Here is a 12,461-nt window from a genome sequence, read left to right as displayed (position 1 = left end):
TGGACTGTATTGAAGTTTAATTGTTCATTGGCTTATGTTGAAGTGTTTAAGAGTTGAGTTTAATAACTCTTGTTTTTGAAGAAGTTTTATTTAAATGAGTTTTAAATACTAAATTTTAAGTTTATGTTTATTTCTCTAATTAGGAATGATATTGCCGCAATGATACCCTAAGTGAAGGTGAGCGTGCGATGACATGTGTTCTATGATGTTAGTATATTCCGCTGCATGTTTATTAATCATTGAATGATTTTAGAGGTTTGTCATCGGTGACACCTTAAATTGTTGTATAATTTTTAATATATAAGTTTTCAGGTTTATGGTGTTACAAATTCGAGAGTGGTTTTTCTTCAAATGCGTGAATGGGGGTATCTCCTGATTTACATTCCCTTCCCCCTATTCATGACTACATGGTCCCTAAATTTATGTCCTTGGCCGATGATTCTGATTCGGAAAGGGTACCGAGGAACTCCCTTGATGAGAGAGCTTCTTCCCCGGACTCTTACGTAACTCTCTCGTTAAATGAAGGTGGTGAGGAGGGCCATACGACTGCTCATATGCCCCTCTTACTCTGTCTACTACAAAACTATAAGATGCTAAGTTGATGAGAGAATGCTCCATATATTTATTTTAGACCTACAAGAGAACCTACAAACACTAGCCCATTGATGCTGAGATTAAGACCCACATGGAGCATAAGGGCATAACTAATGTAGTTTCTTGGGTCAATCCCGGGGAGCATTTTAAAGTTGACGAGTTATCTCAACAAGGTATGACATTAGTGGAGTTAACTGACATAAGCAAGTACGGTTGGCCAATTGCAGAAGTGGTGGGGACCCTGTCTATTCTAAATATTGAATTGGCTATAGATCCTTAGTTCAACCTTTTAACCAGCGACTGAGGTGACTTTATGAGGCATTTCGTATTGGGGAAGCCTCTTACTATGGAGGCCCATCTTGCCTTTTGTCATGATCCGACATATACTTCTCGCTTATGCAAAAGTAGATTCCTGAACTATTGGTTTTGGCTTCACTTTCATTGCCATATCAATTTTTACTGCCTCAAATTAGGCCCCCATCTACTAAAAAGGTTACAATGAAGGATAATTTTCATTCCATCTTTCTAGGACTTGGCTATTAAGAGGGTTCGGCCCCAGTGAGGTGCCTTCTTACTAGTAGAGGAAGAAGTTAATTGATACTTATGTTGTCATGAGTGTGACCGATCGTACAAAGAGAGGATATATTTTAGGTAAGGAATGAGTCACATAGTTTTTATATGTGTGGTTGTATCTTGCAGATAACAATGTATAATTCTAGTTGCTCTACAATCTCACCAATGCTCAAGGCATCAAGGTCATTTCTGCGTGTCGGGCTATTACACCCCCTCCTACGACTTTTGCACCTACTCTGGTTGCCGGGGCTTCCACAACAATCCCAAAGTCAATTAATTTACAAGTATTATGGCTACTTTATCTGCGGAATATCCGCCACAATCTTATGCTTCAATGAAGAGGGGTCGGGATGAAGGCCAACCTTCCCCTCTAGAAGAGGGTTCTCCCAAACGGACCCAACTTTTTGGGGACGTAACTTTAGGATCAATTACTCCCTTTCTCTAACTCCATACCATCATTCCTTCTCTAATTCCTTGCACTTCTGAGGAAGTTATTATTGTTGTCTCTACAGATGACTTGTCTTTCGTCCATAACCTTTTTGAGGTAGAGAAGATGAAACCCCTTTTTTGAGTTTAGCTTCCATATGTATCGGGTTGCTTCCTTGTTCTCTATGGTCGCTGCTGGCATAAGGGTTGTCCTGACTGTAAGTAATATCTCAAAAGAAAGGGACACTTGTAAGGGAAAGTGTGAAGCCATGGAGAAGAAGTACTCCACTTTCCAAGAAATTGCTAACCTGTAGGTAAAGGTCAAGCTTGTTGAGGATTTACAAGAAGAGGTGAAGCTTCATGGTTCTCCTTCAACTCTGGCGGCCCGGATTGTTGAGCTGAGCTCCTCCATTGAAGCAGAAAAAAATGAAATCGGGAGACCTCTAATGTATTTTCTGAGGCCGATCGACATGCAGTGGAGGCTCAGAAGATTCTTTATAATGAATAGGAGACTCACACCGGGACTCTGAAGGTCCACAAAAATGAAGCAGCAACCTTGAAGACGCTTTTGGGATTCCCTTTAGAGAACTATGCAGGTTGTGTACGAGGTCCTTGATCAGGTAGTAAGTTAGGTGAAGGGATTATGTCGTGACATTCCTATTCCAATTGAAGGAGTTGACCCTTTTAAGGATGCTTCAGCTGGGGCTTTTGTGGGTGATTAGGGAGCGTCATCTTTGGGCGTTGAGGCTTGATTATTTCCATTATTTATTTTCCCTTTCTTTTCTCCTATAATATTTTCAGACTTCCGTGCCTTGGCCATGACCACAATATTTATATAAATATATTTTTACCTTATAACTTTGGAGTTTTATTCAACTTTATCTTTTTGATATGTATTTGTCTCTTCTTCAAAATCACCTAATGCCATTGGTTGACCGTTAGTCTCCTTGCTCTGGGTTGATCAACGAATGATTATTTTGTCAGGGCTTTCTCTTTTTCCCTGCAATTTAAAATTTTCTTTCCTTGTGGGTGATTTAGGTTTTTATTTGCCTCATGGGCATTGTTGGTGTCCATCGCTCAATTGTAAGTTTGTACCATGGAAGCTTCAAGATGTTCTCACTTTGGATGTGATAACTCTCATAATTTTGATTTAAGGAGGAGTGCCTAGTTAAGTCGTGGTGTTTGGTGTTATTTTTGAACTCTATAGTATAAATTCGAGTTTCGTAATTACTAGCTCTGACTGAGAAGAGTTATTGTTCTTTCTCCATGTCATTAAGAACCTTTTCTAACTTTGCTTATCTTTGAACTTTGTAATCAATCAGAGTTTCGTCGCTACTAGCTCTGATTGAGAACTTTTCTTATGCTTTCTCCATGTCATTAGAAACCATCCCTAACTAAAGGTAAGGTTCTTGTCCCTGCCCCTAGGGTTGACCTGATTCGGGGTGGATGTCTCTAGTCTCCACTGCCTACACTCTTAGAGTGGCGAATTCCTAAGAGGGTACGTAAGATACATTGAGAAGAGTGATCCTTAGGCGTGAAGTTTGTCTTAAAAGAGTGACTTATGTCGCCGTGCATGGAACTCACAAGATTCTATATGGTCGCAATGTTTAATCAACTAGCATATTAATTATCGAAATTATGCAATAACTTTACAAAATACTTAACTCGCAGAAGGAGTTGTAAGGATACAATGCTCTCCTTTTTTATCATGTATTCTTCAGATGACCAGAGCGTTAACAAAGACTATTATTTCTTTGTTTGCACGATGGCATGATGGTCTGCCTTAGATTCCTTCGTGTATGATTAACCGACAAGCACCATGGTACGATCGACATCTTTGTAGTCATCACATATTGACGATTATGGATACCTTGACGCCACTGGAATATCTCTGGGAATAACTCGATGTTATACCTTATGAATAACGAGATGACAATATCTTTGCTTCCCTTCAATTTGGGGAAAATTCTCACCATGATCTTTCAAAATGTAACTGGCAGTGTGCCATATAAGATACATGATAGTTTGTCCTCTAGCGCCCGATTGGATTCTGCTCATACTGAGAGTATATTCGAACGGAGGTGAGGTTTCTTAATGAGTTATTTTACAAAGTTTCCTCTCGGTATTTATAGATCGATCATGGTTTCCTTATTTTACTTGATCATCTCCTTACGGAACGGGGGAGCTAAATGAGGAGCTAAATGAGAGTGCTGATTGGAAATGTCTTCGACAATACTTCACTTCAATATTAGTGGGAGACCGAAGTGTATTTCTCCTGCATATCCATTTCTTTCATGGGTATAATCTCCTTTGTTATAGAGTGACCTATAGAGTTATTAAAGACTAAAGGATCTCTGGTACCCTGTACATTCGGTTCCGGTCGATGGAGATTAGATAAGTTAATTGCATTGGATTGGGAATTGTCGCTTGAAAGTTATTGCCAAATAGGTATGTCATAAGAACTTTTGACAACAATAATAATTATTGCGGTTGCTTGTAGGTTTTTGTTTTTGATCCTTGGGACTTCATCTCTCTTTGATTGACTTAGTGTGTGTATATCTTCATATCTATACTCAATGTCAAATAGTCATATGGAAGAGGTTTTCCAGTGGTGGACCACTACTGAAAGTAACTGCGACGTGGATCTAAGTGATAAGGTATAACAAAATAAAATCAAAATGACTAATACCTCGTGTCATGGTGGTAGCTGTTGAATAGGTTACTTCAAGCACAAGATGAGGGATTGAATTATGATATTTAAAATTTGCTATTACTCTTATATTTTTTTCAATTAAACTTGAAATCGTGTTAGTGATTTCTTAAGAGTAAACAACAGTGGAAATAAAATAGTAAAACCAAACAACATAAATTAAAAAGGATAGGGTTAGAGATATTACACTAGGGATTTATACAGGTTTGGTCGAACATTGGCCCAATCTTGTCCCCAAGAGATCTTCTTGAGAGATTGACTATAAACTGGCAGAGGCTAATGGGACTTGTGTGATTCGAATCATATGAAACTTGTGATTCGAGTCACAGTGTTGCATGATTTGAATCAAGTGAAAATTGTGATTCAACTCACCGATGTATAAAAAGTTTCATGTTTTCCTCTGTTTGAGTTGATTTGACTCATATATTGTGAGTGATATGAGTCACGCACAACAAATCTCAATTTTTCAAGTTGTCAAAATAGTTTAAGATTTCAATTCCCACATAACTTGAACCAACATCAAATATGGTTTTTGTTCCATTAACTCAACCAATTTACTTAAAACATAATGAGCATAGTCAAATACAAACAATAGAATTATGTGTGCTAAAATGAATGGATTTAAAACTTAATCCAAAGATGGGAAATTGAAGAGAAACTCAATAAACAATAATAACGAAACTAAACAGAAGCTTAAGAGACAAGTAACAAAATCGTAGTGGGGTTCTTCCCCTTGACGTATTAGAGACATGGAACTTCAATTTTCAGTTTCGTATTGAGAAACTCAAAAAATTCATTAAGACCTAGAGTAGTAGTGATAACAGTTTTTGCTTTCAAGTCGTGCTACACATTCTCTTTATCATTGCTGGTCCAATCCTTTTAAAGTTTTTTTTCTACAGCACCATTAACTTTGTAAGTTGGAAGAAACAGACTTTCCTTCATATCCTTACAAATACCATGATTCATCCTTTCTATGAAAAAATTCATTTTCTCTTTCCACAAACTACACCCTTATCCATTAAAGAACGAGGGTTTATTTAGTAAATACATTGAAGTAGTTTTTCCTCCTAAAATGATTAGTCCTTAACATGAGTTAGGCTCTAATTTCACTTGTTGGACGAGTGACTTCAAGCACAAGAGGAGGAGGGGTTGAATTATGGTATTTAAAATCACGATTAGTTTTATATTTTTCTCTATTAAACTTGAAATTATGTTAGTGATTTCTTAAGAGTAAATGGCATTGAAAATAAAACAGTAAAAGAAAACAACATAAATTAAAAAGGATAGGGTTGGAGATATTACACCATATATTTATACAGTTTTTGTCGAACGTTGGCCTAGTCTTGTCGCCAAGAGATATTCTTGAGATTTTGACTATAAACTTTGAGCATTTGAAGGTTATGCCCACGAACCTTTATACAATTTGATCTTGAATTTTTTATAGGTTTATCCTCAACCAAAGGTATGTTTTACCACAGGATAAGCTAATGAGCCTTCTTAGAGATTTTCAGGCTGATCTTAATAACCAAAAACGTAACTTTTTCCGGCAAAGCTCAATAAACTAAAACATAGATTTAATGACTAGTTTATCTCATGAACCAAACTCAATCTTCTTAATAGTATCACACTCTTTAAGAATTAAACAAACAACACTAACACTTACAAACTCTTCCTCATGAGTAAAGTTTCTCTCAATAGCAATATGGTAATTTTAAGTGAAAAAGAATTAATTCTCGAGAGATAAAGAGAAAAAATAGAGAGATAAATTCTAAAAAAATGTAAAGATTTGGAAAGTGGTGTGAAATGAAGTGTAAAAAATGAAGTGACGTGAAATGGAGAGCCTCATTTATATTGGAGTTGGAAAAATAAAAAAAGGAAATAATCCATGGGCAGAATTGATGAGTCAATTGATTGGCATAATACTCCAATCAATTGACCAAGTCATTTTTAATCGATTATCATACCCAAATAGGAAATATTAGGTATAGAGTTGTTGTAAGTCATTAAGTTGTTGTCCTAACCATTTGGTTAATCGTTTAGCCCTTCTCCAATCATTTGGCTTAATATTCCTATCAATTGGCTGGCTTAGAAAAAAAAATTACAATTGGTTGGCATAATTTACCAATCGATTATTTAGCTCAAAAAGTCTTTGGAAAGAGATTAGAAAGCTTCATAATCATTTGGTTTGGATTAGAAACTGATTTTCAAGATAAAAATGTGGTGACAAGATATTTTAAGATGTGTGTTTGAGTTGTCTTAGTACTACAAAGTTACTTCCTAACTTAAAAAAAAACTTTTGGCACTCAGAAACACACGACCTGTCGAGCTTTCACACTCACTCTCTTTTATTACTCAAAATATTCCAAGATTTTTTTCAGATTCACCGACCATATAATCACTTTAATCATGAGTCTTTTTCTATTGGCGAGGCATGCGATATTTCTCTGCTTAGGTTACCTTTAGTTGTAAGCTATTGTCATTGACTTTAATCATCGTTGTCATCATAAAAAATTCAAATAGGATATTTCGCGGGATTATCAAATTTATACCTAGAAGCACATAGATCCACAGTAACCGCTTCAACTGCCGGTAACTTTGTGCTTGGAGTTTAATTTACTACGTCTTAATCTAGGAGTTTTGGTGCAACCACGTTCGTTATTGTGATGTAGTAGTTCATGAATTATATGATCTTTGTTCATCGTTTAGAAGTTCTTTTCCATATGGAGATGGTTGGTTGGTAATAGATTTATCAAGATTTGAAGCTTGATCAAGACTCTTATGTGCAATCTTGCAGGTAATTACCTTTATTCTTTAGCGAATTTTGATGCGGATATGAGTTTTGATCTAGAATCATTCATTCGTGGAATTTTTGTGGGAATCCGAAGTCCATAAATTCACGGAATTTAATTTGAAATTCTACTTGATTAGATCGATTATGACGTATCTTCGCGTTCATTTTTTCATGCTTTCGGCTTGATGAGATGAGAAGGTTTTAGACTGATGAATTGGACAGCGAACGTGAGATAATCGAAAACACAAGAATCAGAAGCTGATTCCCATATATGGCGCCAACATTGTGTCCTGGAACCAAAAATAGTTAAAGTATGTGGTAAGGAATCTTGAACCAATGGTGATGATCTTCGATAAGGTGATGTGGGGGTGGACCTGTAAGGTTAGCACTTCAACGCCCAAATCAGTTCAGGACTATAGAAGAATGTAGTGAGAAATGGAGATCAAATAAGTGTACCTTGTATTTCGTGAGGTGACTTTTATACATTGGGTCATGTGGAACGGATTTGCATTGATTTGGGCCTCTAACCAACCCAGAACAATATTAAAATAAGTAAACTCTTAAAAAGTCCTCATGTTGTATCTCTTTCACCATTTTGTTCTTAAATTACTTTACAAAACACAATAAATAAATTGAAGAGTCTCTAAAATGTTCTTTCTTTAGTTAGTTAAAAAAATAGTGATTCGATATTCGTTAATTGTTGGGTCGAGCTAATATTTGGAGACAAGGTTAGTGAGGAAAAATGTTACACTTTCACCGTCCAAATCATTGAAATAATGTACAAGGAAGGAGATATTGTATCCGCACGACACTAGTTTTTTTGGGATGCTTTGCTAGGGTTTGAAAGAAAACCAAATCGAGCCATGTTGGGTCAACATAATACCCCTGGATGAAAGTCATTTATTGGACTGCTGGAGGAGTAGGAAACCTTAATACTAAGTTGGAAATTAAAAATTTATGTGATAAAAAAGTCTAACTTGAATTATGTTATGTATGAATTTTATTGATTTTTTTTATTAATGTATACATTTGTACTTTCCTTTAACTTTAAAATATTTTGATTTTACGTTAATATAAGTTGGCCTCACAAAAATTGAATGTTTGGACATTGGTGTTGTTCTGATATGATTCAGGGAGGATTTTGGAGATGCATCTCCGAAATAATCCATCATTTGTATTTCTCACACTTTGAATAACTTTCAGAGGACATTTTAGAGATGGATATCCGAATACACCAAATACCATACAAAGATGAATCTTTGAACTATATTTTTGTTCAAAATGAGGTGGATCTCATAATAGCGCATTTTTTGTTGTGATTTGGGTGCATTCGAAGATGCATTTTCTGACGTATGATGGACAATTTTAAATTTTCAAGGATGTCGTAAGGTTATATAAGGGTCTAATGAACAATCCCCTAAAATAAAACATGAGAAGTATTGTCAAATTTCTCTCTCTCCCACACACACTCGCCCAAAATTAAAAATATAAACATGTACTTGGTTTTGCCTTGTAAGAGTTATACACTTTAAATAAAATTTTGGGTTAAATAAGTTTTTGGTCCCTTTAAGTATGGTCAATTTCACTTTGAGCACCTCTAAAAAATCCCTTCAAAGAATGATCCCCCTAATATTTTTCATCCACACTTTTGGTCTCTCTTGCTAACGGACGTTAACAAAAGTTGACATGACATGTCATGTGGAAGTTTTTTGTGACTGAAAATACACATGGCAGTGCGAACGTGGCAAAATGCTGATGTGGCATACCATATGGACAAAGTCAACATTGTTCATTAGGGGTGTTCAAAATCAACCCAACCCAAACCAAGCCGAAACCGCAAAAAACCGCATTTGATTCGGATGCGTTTGGTTCAGTTCTTAACAAAACCGCACGGTTTGGTTTGGTTTGCGGTTTGTATTTTTCAAACCGAACTAAACCAAACCAAACCGCATTATGTTAAAACCCAAACTTCAATTATTCCACATCCAACCCAAAACTCAAACTTAGTATGCTTTAACCTTACAATTACAAACAATTTTCTCTTACTCACACTTAGGGTTTCAATTTTCAACCTTCTTAAATCTCTTCTAGTAGTATCGCGCATTCTTCTCATCTTTTTTACAATGCACGTTTCACCCTTTGTACTTTAATATGTCCTCTCTTATGTTCTTTCTTTTTTATCTTTTATGTTACAATTTTCTCTTCCAATTACGTTTTTATCGCACATTTCTTCTCAATCCCGCATCTCTTATGTTCTTTTTTTCATCTTCTCAAATCTCTCATCTCATATATTTTTTTTATGTTTTTTATGTTTTATTATAATGTCTTTGATATTATTTTATGCTACTATTTTATATATGTTTTTTATTCCACTTTTGTCTAATCTAAATTTTTGTATATTAAATGAATTTTTTTTGTCTAAATATGATAAGTTTTGATGTTATTTAGTAATGTAAGAATGACTAAACACAAAGTTATGTTGTTCTCTATGTGTGTATGTATGGATCAATAAAAATACTATAAAAACCGAACCAACCGAACCAATCCAAACCGCATTGGTTTGGTTTGGTTTGGTTTTATTTCTAAAAGTCAACCGAACCGCATGCTTTCTTCTCTTGCGGTTCGGATGATTTTTATCGTCAAAACCGCCCAAACCGCACCGCGAACACCATGAACCCGGAAAAATTCATAGCTAATTGGTACCTAAAATCATAGCTAATCTGTAGCAACTTCGATTTAATCTTCAAACGGCTTCCTTATGTTGCAGCAATTAAACATTGCTTGATTCTCTTTCTTTTTTGACAAAATCACCATTGTAGAAAACCCAAACTATGACTTTATGAGCTATTAAGATAAGACCCAGTTTACTTTGAATGGTGCAACGTTCAAGATAGAATACTCTTCTGTCTTATACCATAAATTTCATTAATCTTCTCCATGTTAACCCAGTTATATTTTCACATGTGAAACGAGAATGCACTAAGACGATTACTAACTACAACCACGAGATTACTAGTTGTATTATTCACTATATCAATTTATCTAATAAAAAAAGTGTCACATAAACGTTTCTAACCCTTATCGATGTAGATGAAAGTTTTAGATTAAAAGTTATTAAAATTTTGAAGCACTAAAACCTCATTTTAACTTCAAGTGAACTAAGAGGCAGAGTCATAATTATTGGTTAGAGGGATTTTAAATAGAAAATAAAACTATTTTAACAATTATTTTTTTGTTTACTAAGTAAAAGAAGGAAAGTAACTCCTTTGTTGCATTAGCACCAGATGGCAAGCAACTATTTTGAGTCAGCTATTGTGAAACTTCTTTTTATTGTTTGTTGGCCTTATAACTTCTTTAAATTATTTCGAGATTTTCAAACTTTAAACTTGTATTCTGCTTTTCAAGAAAGTTTACCTTCGAATTTTATATTTTATATAGAACAAATGTCTCTAAAAATATGAATTTTCAAATGTGTTTTGAAATTTACATCTTAAAATTCTTATATAGAATTAATGTGATCTTTGGATCGGAATCGGAAAGCGATGAATGTGCGAACATGGCTCTTATGGCTTCACATCACTCCGATGAAGAAATTGATGAGGTTAGTAGCAATTTTTCAGTTTATGACAACGACGCACAAGATGTTATAAATGAACTCTTAAAAGAATGCAAGACATTGTATAAAAGTATTTCATCCCAAAAGAAACAAATTTCATCCTTAGAAGAAAAAAATACTGCTTTGGAAAAATATATTGAAAATGGAAAACAAAAGTTGATGGATGAAAAACAAAGTCCTGCATGTAAGAATTGTGAATCTTTATCTTTTCAAATTGTTCAACTTAAAAGAGTTTTAGAAAGATATGAAAAAGGTCAAATTGGGTTGGAAGAAATTCTTAAGCACCAAAGGTATTCTAATGATAAAAGTGGATTAGGATATTCTAAGTTTTCTAAACCAAGCACAAATAAGACCATTTTTGTTAAAGCAAGTGAACAAGTTGCTAAAGAGAAAGCAAACAATTCTAAAAATATGCATCAAAGTCATAAAAAGAAATTGATTGCTAAGAAGAAGAATTATGTTCCTAGATATAGAAGTGATTTTCAACCTACTTGCTTTTATTGTGGAATCAAAGGGCACACACCTAGTGCTTATTATGTGCGAAACTTTAGCGTTCCAAAAGGGCATTATGTGTAGGTTAAAAAGGGTACTAACTACCAAGGACCCAAAGCAATTTGGGTACCTAACAAAACTTGATTTTGTTTTGTAGGTATGCTTGAAGACAACCTCGAATCAATGGTATCTTGATAGCGGTTGTTCAAAGCATATGACGGGCGACATCGACAAATTTTCACATCTATCTTTAAAGGCCAAAGGATATGTTACATACGGTGATGACACCAAAGGGAAGATCCTTGGAGTAGGAACCATTGGAGCACCTCCTTTTACCATCATCGAAGATGTCCTTTATGTTGAAGGCCTAAAGCACAACCTTCTTAGCATAAGTCAATTGTGTGACAAAGGGTTCCGGATCAACTTCTCAAAAGATGAATGTGTGATAGAGCATGAAGTCACCCATGACATTTTGCTAAAAGGTAAAAGGGTTAATAATATTTTTATCTTCTTTTGATGACTCTTCCTTGAAGGTAAAGTGCTTAATGACAAACAACAACGAGGCTTGGCTATGGCATAAAAGATTCGCTCATATACACATGGAGCACATGAACAAATTAATAAAGCATGATCTTGTTGTTGGTCTTCCAAAGATTAAGTTCATCAAGGATAAGCTGTGTGACGCATGCCAAAAGGGAAAGCAAACCAAGACAACTTTCAAATCCAAGAATGTTGTATCTTCGTCGAGGCCACTTCAACTCTTGCACATGGATCTCTTCGGTCCATCAAGAACGAAAAGTTTCGGAGGTAATGTTTACGGTTTAGTAATTGTTGATGACTTCTCTAGATATACGTGGACTTTGTTTCTTGTGCAGAAAAGCGATGCTTTCAAGGCTTTCAAAAAATATGCGAAACAAATTCAGAATGAGAAGTCTCTCTCAATAACCTCCATAAGAAGTGACCACGGGGGAGAATTTCAAAACACATTCTTTGAAGAATTTTGCGAAAAGCACGGAATTTCCCACAACTTCTACGCACCACGAACACCACAACAAAACGGTGCCGTAGAGAGAAAGAATAGATCCTTGGTGGAACTCGCAAGAACAATGCTCAGTGACTCCAACCTTCCTAAATATTTTTGGGCGGACGCAGTTAGCACATCATGCTTTGTTAGCAACCGTGTCAACATTCGGCCGATTCTCAAAAAGACTCCGTATGAGCTTTTCAAAGGAAGGAAGCCTAATATATCTTTCTTTCAC

This window comes from Lathyrus oleraceus, chromosome 5 (genome assembly GCF_024323335.1).
Source record: "Lathyrus oleraceus cultivar Zhongwan6 chromosome 5, CAAS_Psat_ZW6_1.0, whole genome shotgun sequence".
Taxonomy (NCBI): Eukaryota; Viridiplantae; Streptophyta; class Magnoliopsida; order Fabales; family Fabaceae; genus Lathyrus; species Lathyrus oleraceus.
This window is presented reverse-complemented; position numbering follows the sequence as displayed.